Below are 11,805 nucleotides of genomic sequence, written 5' to 3'. Positions count from 1 at the left end.
TAACTCTGGGCTTAGATCAGAACACAGAAGTGTAGAAGGAAACCTGTCAATCTGTCTTATTGTTCTAAAGCAGGGGTCCTCAAGCTATGGCCCACGGGCCACATGCAGCCCGCCAAAAACATTTATCCAACCCGTTGGGTGTTTTTGCCGCCACTGTGTGCATAGGAATTTGTTCATAGTTTTTTTTAAACTATAGTCTGGCCCTCCAACGGTCTGAGGGACAGTGAACTGGCCCCCTGTTTAAAAAGTTTGAGGACCCCTGTTTTAAAGACTAATTTTAAATGGAAAACTTTTCATTAATTCATTCAACAAATGTTTTCTGAGTGCCTCTCAAAAGAGGGAAAAATTTAGAATGTAAAATTTAATATTTGACAAGTTAGTAATATTTCTCAGTTGATGGCACATTAGCATAGTTCATGCCAGGGTGCTCTCTTGTTTTATTTTATTATTCCCTCTCTTTTTAGCTTGATTCCCACTCTGTTTCGCTTTTCTTCCATAAGCAGCCATTCTAGTGTGATATATATATATATACACACACACACACACACACACATACACTAGAGGCCCGGTGCACAGAAATTTGTGCACTTGGGGAGGGGATCCCTCAGCCCGGCCTATGCCCTCTTGCAGTGTGGGACCCCTCAGAGGATTCCACCCCAGTGGGGACCCTCACCCCATGGAGGTTTGGCCAGCCTGGGTGAGGGGCTGATGGCTGTTTTCAGGCTGGCCACACCCTGTTTAGGGTCGGGGGGTCCCTACTGGGGTGCCTGGCCAGTCTGAGTGAGGGGCTGAGGGCCATTTTTAGGCTGGGCAAGCACCCTGGCGACATAAGCTCCCAGCCTCTCCTTTTTATCTTTTCTTTTTTTTATTCTGGGATTTATTTACATTCTATAATTGAAACTTTGTTGCCTTTAGTGGAGGCCTGTGGAAAGCTTGGCTTCCTCCATCGCCAGGGGCAACCCAAGCCTCCTGCTCGCTCCAGCTCCGTGGCCATGGCTGGCTGAAAGCAGGTATCTGGGGTTTGTTTACCTTCTATAATTGAAACTTTGTTGCTTTCAGTGGAGCTCAGAGCCGGCTCCTGCTCGCTTCAGCTCTGTGGCTGCCGGCCGCCATCTTGGTTGGGTTAATTTGCATATAGTTGCTCTGATTGGCTGGCAGACGTGGCTTAAAGCATAGCAAAAGTACAAGTACGGTCAATTTGCATGTTTGTCTTTTATTAGTTTAGGCTATATATATGTGATATGCATGCTTTATTGAAGAATATATTGTGTTTTGTGGTTTTGAGTTAGTAGTTTTAATTTACATAAATTTTATTCACAAAGTTGCATTATTTTAAAATTTCTACTATTAAACAATATATTAAAAAATTAAACTCCTTATTGTTGTGAGCATGTTTAGATTTTTGCTTCTAATTGATGCAAAAAATTCCACAGTGTACACCTGAGGTCTAAACAAGGAGGAATTGTGCTCAATTCATGGGATGCTCAAATGAACATTTACACGTTACTTTTAAATAAAGGATATCATGATTCGTTGTGTGGTTACATATGTCTACAATGGATCTGTAAATTTCTGAGAGGATTGTAAGAACTTTTAGGAAAACTTAAATTAGTAGCACCCTCTTAGAGCATCAGCAATTCTGAGAGAAGTAAAACTGTCCATCCAGCACATACATCCAGGGGGCATGTGCACCAGGCCATTGACTTTGGGTTGGGCCAGTGGTGTCACGTACTGTGGTGAGCCTCTCTCATCCTGCCATGGGCACCGCAGCCAGGAACACAACACTACCTCGCGCCTTATATCTTGAATTTGTCACAATGTCTGACACCTAGGAGCCGCTAAAAAAATATATAAATGTTGAATGGATAAACGAAAAGGAATCAATCAAATATTAATCTCAGAGCAATAAGATAAGGAGACAGGGATCCCTATTGCCCAAGCAGTGAGGGATTTCCAAGGAAACAACCTGTAGTCCTGCATACTGAATTCACGTGCCTTCTCCTTTCCTTCTGAGCACTTAGAGTACACACTTCTGGGGCGGAACCTCCGAGGTCGCGCAGTAGCCGCTGACCCTTTTTTCTGGGCGCACCGGAAACACTTACCGGAAATACGTACTGGAAACACGTCCTCTTTCCGCCCTGGCGCCACCATGATTCGTGGGCCCAAGAAGCACCTGAGGCTTGTAGCAGCTTGGATGCTGGATAAACTGGCCAGTGCGCATGCTCCTCATCCATCTACTGATCCCCGCAAGATGAAAGAACGCCTCCCTCTCATCATTTTCCTAAGGAACAGACATAATTATGCCCAAACAACAGAGGAAATGAAGATGATCTGCATGCAGCAGGTTTATTAAGATTGATGGTGCCCTGGCCGGGCAGCTCAGTTGGTTAGAGCATCACGCTGATACACCGAGGTTGTGGGTTCCATCCCTGGTCAGGACCCATACAAGAAGCAACTATGAATGCATAAATGAACGGAACAACAAATTGGTGTTTCTCCTCCCACCAGTCTCTTCTCTCTCTCTCTCTCTCTCTCTCTCTCTCTCTCTCTCTCTCAAATCAATAAACTAAAATAAAAAAGTGAAAAGTTTGATGGCAAGGTCCCTAACCAATATAACCTACCCTGCCGGTTTTATGGATGTCATCAGCATTGACAAGAGGGGAGAGAATTTCTGTCTGATCTATGACACCAACGGTTGCCCTGCTGCTCATTGTATCACATCTGAGGAGGCCAAGTATAAACTGTACATAGTGAGAAAGATCTTTGTGGGCACAAAAGGTATCCCTTGTCTGGTAACCCGTGATGCGCACACCATCCACTACACTGATACCCGTCGCGAAGGTGAATGACACCATTCAGGTTGAACTGGAGAATGGCAAAATTACTGATTTTATCAAGTTTGATACTGGCAACCTGTGTATGGTGACTGGAGGTGCTAATCTTGGAAGAACTGGCATGATCACCAACAGAGAGAGACACCCTGGGTCTTTTGGTATGTTTCATGTGAAAGATGCCAATGGCAACAGCTTTGCCACCCAGCTCTCTAACATTTTTGTTATTAGCAAAGGCAAAAAACAAACAAACAAACAAACGTGGATACCCTTCCTCATGGAAAGGGCATCCACCTCATCATTGCTGAAGAGAGAAAGAGATTGACAGCCAAACAGAACAGTTGGTGAAATGAGCTCTAGGTGGCATTATTGAAGATTTTGTACTTAATGAAAGGTAATACAGCATGAAAAAAAAAAAGAATCTGCATTCTCTAGTCCCTTTTCAATTAGGTGAAACTGACTAGTTGAAGCTAATGAAATATGCATGAAATAGATATGTGCCCCTTATATGTCCAGGCAGGTAAGAGTCAGGGTGCCACCTCCGAACTTTCTTTTTCCTTGAGCTCTCTTTTCCCTTCTCTGGCAACCTAGGTCACATGTCTCAGATTGTGTGACTACATGATGCCAAAACATTAGCCCTGGGACTGTGTAGAGATGTTTAAGTTGAGACCTGAAAGCCTGAAAGAAGTGAGGGAGTTGAGGCAGCTAGGACAGGAGTATTCTGAACAGAGGGCACAGCAAGTGCAAACACCTTAAGGAGAGACTGAGTTTGGTGGGTTAAAGGAAGCAGGACAAAGTCAGTGTGGCTGAAGCAGAGTGAACAAAAGAGAAAGTAATAGAGTTGAGGCCACACAGCTGACTGGAGGTGGGGACAACAAATTATGTAAGGTCTTAAGGTCATTGTTAGGACTTTGGCTTTCACTTTGAGTGACATGGGGGTCATTGGAGAGTTTTACATGTTAGAGTGACATGATCTGATTTCTATTTAACCTAATTGAGCATAGACCCAGCGTAACAAAGGGAAGAGGCGGGGCCATATTACTTAATATGTAATCCCCTCTCCAACACTTCCAAACTCCCTCCCAGTGTAGATTGACAGGATGGGCGGGCAGTGGGGAGGGGGGCTCTCTACACAGTCCCTAGTCCAGGCAGGAGATGGTGGTGGCTTGAATTAGGGTGGCAACAATAGAAGTAGTACAAGGCAGTCAAATTCTGGGTATATTTTGAAAGCAGACCCAATAGACCCAATAGAATGAAAGATTAGGTGAAGAGTATGAGAGAGAAAGTCCAGGATGATTCCATGGATTTAGACCAGTATAACTGGGAGAATGAGCTGCTATTTGTTGAGATGGGAAGAGCAATTTTGGGAGACTATCAGGAGTTCAGGTTGGGATGGGCTAGGTTTGAGATGCTTATTTTACATGCAAGTGTTGATGAAGGGAGATTTCACCAGGGTACGCTGGCAAGGATACTGGATTGGTGAGAATGATAGGATGGTGACACCCTTTACCTAGGAGATCAAGGCCCCTAAGTGGAGACTCAAATACTAAGGACATTTGGGAGACTGTTCCATGATTTCTGGTGGGTGGGCTGGCTTGGAATTGGGTTTCCCAATTACTATGATTAAGCTGAGTTTCTACAAGATTAGCTGCTGATCTAGCAGCAAACATGCTTCCATGTGAGAACTATCCATTTGGCAGTCAAAATGTCAGAATTTCACAGTCTATGAAAAATCACCTGAAACCATCATTCTCAAAGCTCTGCCTCCTTGAGTTTCAGATTCATTTCTTGGTTTTCAGATCCCAGGGATGAACACTGAAAGTATATTTTAAGACAAGGCAATTTATGCTTATTCTTCCAGCATTAAAAAAATGCACTTCTACATCAGAGCCATGTTTGGTTTCTAAATCTGTTAGCGTAGCAAGAACAATATTTCCCAGCTTTCCCTGGTTGCATTGTTTATATTTCTTAGCCAACAACACCTAAACCTTTTTTTTTTACTCACTTAGAACTTCTGTTTATTCCAACCCTTTGCTTTGTGAAACATTTATACATTGCATGTGTGAATACAATATATGGGATAATTTCAGATGTCACCCCTCTTCTTGTTAAAGTGACTGATGTCAGCCCTTTGGCAGGTGCTTCACATTCCACTCCCAGTTGCCACACATGTGTTGAACTTGACAGCATCCTGTCCATGGCTGGCAAACAGTGATGCATTCCTTATGCTCCACGTGTCATTTTTGAGATGCAGACCTCACTGAGTGCTTTGTCAGTTGCTATTCCTGTTTATCTCCCTGTTTGTTTATATGCTTTCTTACTTTGTGGACTCATTTTGCTTTTTGACTACTTCCTGTTGTTCTCCTTCTTTGATATTCTCTGTTCTCTTATTCCTCACTGAGTGGAAATTGGATGTGTTGCACAGACCTGCCATGCCAATCTAGGGGAGAGCTGTGCTTCCCCCACTGAAAGAAAGGGTTCAGCATTGTACCCTTGACCTATGTAAGTCACACAGCTCAGATGCTTGCCTGGGTGGCCCCAGTGAAAGATTAAAAGGAGGTTCCCTTTGAATAAACTGTGAAATACTCTTTATTGGAGTAGTATATGGGCCCCAAAGCTATAACCAGTTTAGAAACTACAGTGGATTGAGGGAGCCAAAGGCAAGACTACAGGTCCCTGATTCTGGAGAAGAGGCCATTTCTTAGACCAGTTGTTAACATGGTGATGAGCAGGGCCACTGTGTGTGCTTGTGTTGACAGTGTTCTACCCTAGGGTACCCAGTTGAGGGGCAGATGGGGGCTGCAATGCAGGTTGTGGGCTACCATGCTTCTACTTGTGATGATTAATATTATGTGTCAACTTGACTGGGCCATGGAGTGACCAGATATTTGGCCATGAATTATTCTGGGTATGTCTGTGAGAGAGTTTCTGGATAGATTAATATTTGAATCAGTAGACTGAGTAAAGCAGGTTGCCCTTCCGAATATGGGTGGGCTTCATCTAATCAATTAAAGACCTGAATAATCAAAAACAAATAAGAAACAAGCAAGGGAGAAATTCTCTCCGCCTGACTGGCTTCCAGCTGGGACAGTGCTACTTTGCCTTCAGAATCTGACTGGAACTTATACCATCAGCTCTCCTGGTTCTCAGCCCTGGGACTCAGACTGGAGCAACACCGCTGGTTCTCCTGCATCTTCAGCTTGTGGACTGCAGATCTTGGGACTTCTCAGCCTCCTTAACTATGGTAGCTACTTCCTTCAAAGGGATACACTAATACAGTACTTGACACTCCACCCAAAGAAGAGGTGCCTTTTGCTAATTCACACAAAGTTTCTCTCTGGGCTAACTAAGGCCCTGGCAATGTGTGTAGAGTTGGGTGTAAAGAGGTAGGAATGGGGCTGATACATATAATTTAAAAAGTTATGTCCCCCTCCACTCCCATGTAGCTTAGAGTTTGGTTGTGTTTTAAAACTCTGTGTCTAAGCATGAGTCTTATAATATAGGTGATTTTACAACTCCAGAGGGATAGAAACAATTTAGTTCCTCTGCTAAATTCCTGGTGATCCCTGAGAATGCCTTTGCTGGTTGGAGAGAAATATAGTAAGATAGTGATGAGTGATATCCAGAAAAAATACCCAAACATTGTCTTCTGGTGGGGCAAGGTGTGCTTTTTAAAACATGTTCCCTTCAATGTTTTAATACAAAGAGGTATGACTGGTGGTTATCATTTTTATTTTAAAGGCACAGAAACAGCTGCAGAGGGGCACTTGGGCATCCCTGGGGTCTGGGGGCTGGGGTGGGGTGGCTAGAAGCAGGGTTTGTTCTCTAGTTGAGCTTCTGTTTGGGCTCCTGTGTTCTTTCCAGCTTTCCTCACAGGACTCACAGAACACTTAGAACACTAGTACATTCTTTCTAAGCATTTCTTTTCTTAGAAAAAATAGAATAGTATGATCAGAGCTTAATTTCCTTAAAGGACAGACACTAGAACAGACTTTTGTTTTTCCCCACTGAGAAAACAACCATGTTTATTTGGGTTGTAATTATGTATTTTAGTTCAGTCCTCTACTCTCACTGTCCAAAGTCTTTTCTTTTCTAAGAACTGTGAAGGCAAGAATCCACACATATACAAATGTGCGCTCTCACATGCATGTATCTCAGGGCTATTTTGTTCATCAATTTTCTAAAAAAGTACTCAGACTGCACATACTCGGTATCACACAGATCACTACAGTAGAGGGTAAATGTGAGATAATATTCGCAGTACCTGACACATTGTCCTCAAAATGAAAATTATTGTTGCTGCTCACGCACAGCTGGATGGTGAAAAAATAGCAGTGATTCTATGATGCACTTGAGAGTTCCTTGTACCGTAGGGAGAAGATGGAAGTCAGTGAACCGTGTTTTGTTTTTCAGCTGCTACCCAAATTGGTTTCATGAGTTCTTACACTTTTACATAACCTTTCCTCTGGGCATTTAATGCCAATTAAAGCAACACAGTCATCCACAGCTCCAACTCTGGAAGGACCCCCTCTGAGGAATGTCACATTATACTTATGATCAGTCATAACAGGTTCCTAAACCATTTTCTAAAGTCTTGTGATCTTTATATTCACACATCCTCCTAGGATGGTTAGCTGAAGTTCTAGGTCAAGGATGTTTAGGAGACAATGGTAGAAGAAGACCTCAACCCTTCAGAATTATTGCTTACCAACTACCCAATTCTAGTTCACAAGGCTGAAGCTGTGAGCAACAGGAAGGAGGTTAGTGAAGACTCTTTGGCTCCAGTGGGCTGACATCCTCCTTAAGGACAGGAGGCACCAGGGATAAAGGGGTGGTAGGCACTGTCTCCCTAGTCACACTACCCTTAGACATCAGTGAGGCTTGAGTAAGTCCACAGTGGAATTTCCTGCAAGCTGAGGAATTCCAAAATTTTTAGGAATGTCCTGTGATTCACCAAACCTTGCCATTGGTTTAGGTCAGTGCTTCGTAAACTTTGACGTTCTTGTTGATCACCTGAAGATCTTATCAAAAGGCAGATTCCCATGCAGTAGTTCTAGAGTAGGGAGAGAGAGCCCGAATTTCCAGCCAGGTCTTTGGTGAAACAAAGGCTGCTGGTCCACAAACCACACAATGAATAGTAAACACTCAGAGTAAATATTTCAGGACCTCAATTCCTTTCCTGCTCTTTCTTATGATGCCACCACTATGAGTGTGGCCTCTACTACCTATGGCTACTATTTCCAGTCTCATTCCCCACCTATTGCTAAAAAGAGCATTTAAGATTGGTCTCCTACCATTCAAACCTGCTTTGAGCTCATTTGGCCAACATTCTGTGGCCTAGCTTTTGGTTCTTTTGCAAGCCCCCCAAAGATGCCATTTTTAAGTTCCAAGGAACTTGGAATGTTTCCATAAAAGTGGAATTCTACAGTTATGCTGATTATTTCCCCAAAGACTGTGGTGGTCTTTGCCTCTCCTTCTTGCTGGGGAATGTTAACTCATGATATATAGGAGGTAACATTAGTCCTATGATCTTATTTGTGGCTTCTCATGGATAAGCAAATAGAATTCAAAGGATACTCTCAGGCTTCCCAAAGACCCAGAAATTAATGTATAAATTAGGTTGTTATAAAGCAGACTGGCTAGGGGCTTGCTGTGCTGATGAGCAAATATTAAACACCTTCAATTTATCCAGTCACTAAAGGAGTTATTGAGTGCCTACTATGGGTCAGGCATAAGACAAACACAGCTCCTCCCTCCGTGCCTTTCCCAGCTGAAAGTGGAAAGTAAACAAAATGGAAATACTCACAAATGCTAGGTGCTATGAAGGAAACAAGATGACGAACTCACAATGAAGAAGTAGGCCAGTTAGACCACCTGATGAGTGATGGTGTCCCTGGGGCAGTGGCAGGAGGCAGACACCTGCAGGGTAGGAATTACCCAGCAGCATAGAGGTGCTTAGGCAGAGAGATCATGTGACTATCCCTGTGCATGCTCTAGCAACTTCTGTAGATGCTACCAGACAAACCCAATAAACAATTCACAGCTCCCTTCCTTGCAAATTATTCTGAAATTAGAGATTCTCCCCCAGGTGACAAAGGCAAAAGACTCCCTTTCTGTCACCTTCAGACCCCGCTTGCTCCAAGGCTAATGCCAAAAGCCTGGGACTCACTGAACACACCACTGGGGACCCTTGCACTCCTCTTTGAAGGCTGCCTGGAAGGTTGGGGGCTGAGGGCCCCCAGCCCAGTCCTCAGACTCTGCCTGTTTCTGCTGGTGACAGTCCATGTTCACTAGGCGAGTCTGGCCTGGGCCTCAGACTCGGCACGCTCGCCCCTGATAGTTCTTGTCCAGTCACAGTGTGATATGGTACTTCGGAAGCTTCCATTCGGAAAGACAGTGAGTGTGCCTCAACTCCTGCTGTCATTTATCATTTTTAATTATATGGGGGCATATTATAAGCCCAAATCCCAGGAGATATTAATGCTGCCAGGAGATTGTTTGTCTGCTGAAGAGCAGTCTTCCTAATCAAACTTGCACACCCTCAGGGCAGCTGATTTTTGTGTTAGGTGAAAAGCAATCATAATGAGCAAATGTGTGAAGAGGCATTTTCACTTGTGAGACGCTTAACTATGTCAGGCGGCTTAGCAAAGGGACTGGAAACTTCCGGATCCTGGTGGGTCTGCACGGGGCAGGGGTGGGCCAGTTCCACTGGAGTTTGTTTCACAGTTCAGACCTGCTAGGCAGTGACTGCTTTTAGCACTTTCTTCCTTCCTTAACCCCTGGGGTTACGGCTTCTCAAAGACACTTCAAGTGACCAGGCCAGGCAGCATTAACGCGGACCTCTGGGATGTTTGTGATCTGCTGCTTTCCCATTTAGCCATCCCTTCAGGAGGTGGCCTTTTTATTTTCATGCTTTTCCTGAGTTCACACCAGAACCTGGGCGCCCCAGAGGCTGAGCTTCAGACGCACCTGCACAGCCTGGCTGTGCTCCTACAACACACACTTGCTGGGCGTGGTGGAGGGCTCACTGATGAACGACAGGATCCTGCCCTCCAGAAAGAAAAAAATCAATAGGTATCCAACTCGCTATAAAAGCAGAAAGACTGTGATAACTACAACAACACAGATAAAGAGGAAGTGCTTTGTTATATATAAATGGTGCTGTATTGGTTTCCGATTGTGGCCACAAAGTTAGTGACTTAAAACAACAGAAATTTATTTTCTCACAGGAGGCAGAAATCTGAAGCGAGTCACACTGGACTAAAATCAAGGCGCTGGAAGGGCTGTTTCCTCCAAGGCTTTAAGGAGAATCCGTTCCTTGACTCCCCCAGTTCCTAGTGGCTGTCAGCATTTCTTGTGGCCTCATCATTCCAACCCCTGCCTCTGTGGTCATATCGCCTTCTCTGTCTGTGGAAGCCCCCGCAGCTCCCTCCTATGAGAATAGATGTGACTGCATCTAAAGCCCATTGGGATGAGGCAAGATGATTGTTCTATCTCATGATGCTTAATGTAAACACATCTGCAAAGCCCTCCATTGCCATGGAAGGTAACATTCACAGATTCCAGGGGTTAGCACATGGGTATCTTCTGGGAAGACATTCAGGTGCCACCCTCATTCTTCTACTCCTTTCCCCCATCACATACAGCTGTGATGTCTAGTATGGTAGTCACCAGTCACATGTGGTCTGTGAGGAGAGGGTGGTTACACTTCAGGTTGCCCGAGGTGACCCTGGCTGGGGCACAGACTGAAGGAACAGCAGCTACCAGGGTTAGCTCTTTCTCTGATGAGGCCTCCAGAGACATCTGTCTACTCACCCCCCTGTACACTTCACGCTTCCCAGTGAAGTGTACAGGGGGGTGAGTAGACAGATGTCTCTTGAGGCCTCATCAGAGAAGGAACACACCCACGTTCCATTAGCAAAGCAAGTCCCAAGGCCACGCACAGTGTCATTAGGGAAGGGAGTTCACTCGGCCCCTTAGTGGGAGCTTCTACAAAGTCACATGCCAGAGTGGTATGAGTTATACAGGGAAGTCCGTGAAGAATTACGAGCAATGGTCCTTAGGGGCGAAGCAGCTGGACTTGACTTTTTTATATAGTTCACTTGCGTAGTTGTGTGGAAAGCAGGTTTGAGAGACGAGATGCTAGAGTTGTGAGGTTCAGGTGAGACCTTGGGAGAATGTGGGCTGTGCAATAGTGAGCTGCAATGGAACGTTATTTCAGAATAACATGTGAGATAAAACCACCAGGACTCAATGACTTAGTCATGTATGGCTGGTTTCTAGATACCTCCATTTACCATACAGAGTCCACTGCTAAGGTGTGCAGTTGCCTCTCCAATATCTGTTTTCTTATGTTTATCAAAACAGCTCTGATTTTACTTGTCATTAATGTGCTTAACTAAACATTTTTCACCTAGCTTCCCTTGCAGCTGGAAGGGAAACCCTGGCTATAAATGGAAAACCCTGGATATAAATGAGATTCACTAGGTTGTATTACCAGAAAAACTTTTCATCGGGACATGTGCTTTTTTTTCATTTGCTCCTATCTTTTCTCTGCCTCAAGTGTAGATGGATGCCTGGAGCTCCAGTAGGTATTCTGTGGCTAGGAGGCAACTATGCTAAAGATGGCTGAGCGCAGAAAAGGAGCCTGTCTTTGATGACATCATAAAGATACCATACCATCCCTCCACGGCCCGCTTTAGGTTGGTTATGTGAGAGAAAGTAAATGCCCTCTTTTAAGTGACTATTTTTGTCTGTTTTTAAAATATATATTTTTTTATTTATTTCAGAGAGGGAGAGAGAAACATCAATGATATCAATGATAATTGGCTGCCTCCTACACACCCCCTACTAGGGGGTGAGCCTGCAACTAGGGCATTTACTCTGACTGGGAATCGAACTATGACCTCCTGGTTCATAGGTCGACACTCAACCATTGAGCCACACCAGCCGGGCTGTTTTTTGTCTGTTTTTA

The 11,805-nt window shown here is 44.4% G+C and overlaps 1 pseudogene; it reads left to right on the top strand.

Annotated features, from left to right (window-relative positions):
• The first annotated feature begins 2,149 nt into the window (after positions 1-2,149).
• LOC132213695 (small ribosomal subunit protein eS4-like) lies at positions 2,150-3,179 on the top strand (annotated as a pseudogene).
• The last annotated feature ends 8,626 nt before the right edge of the window (positions 3,180-11,805 follow it).

Source organism: Myotis daubentonii, chromosome 12 (assembly GCF_963259705.1).
Source record: "Myotis daubentonii chromosome 12, mMyoDau2.1, whole genome shotgun sequence".
NCBI classification, from domain to species: domain Eukaryota; kingdom Metazoa; phylum Chordata; class Mammalia; order Chiroptera; family Vespertilionidae; genus Myotis; species Myotis daubentonii.
This window is presented reverse-complemented; position numbering and strand designations above follow the sequence as displayed.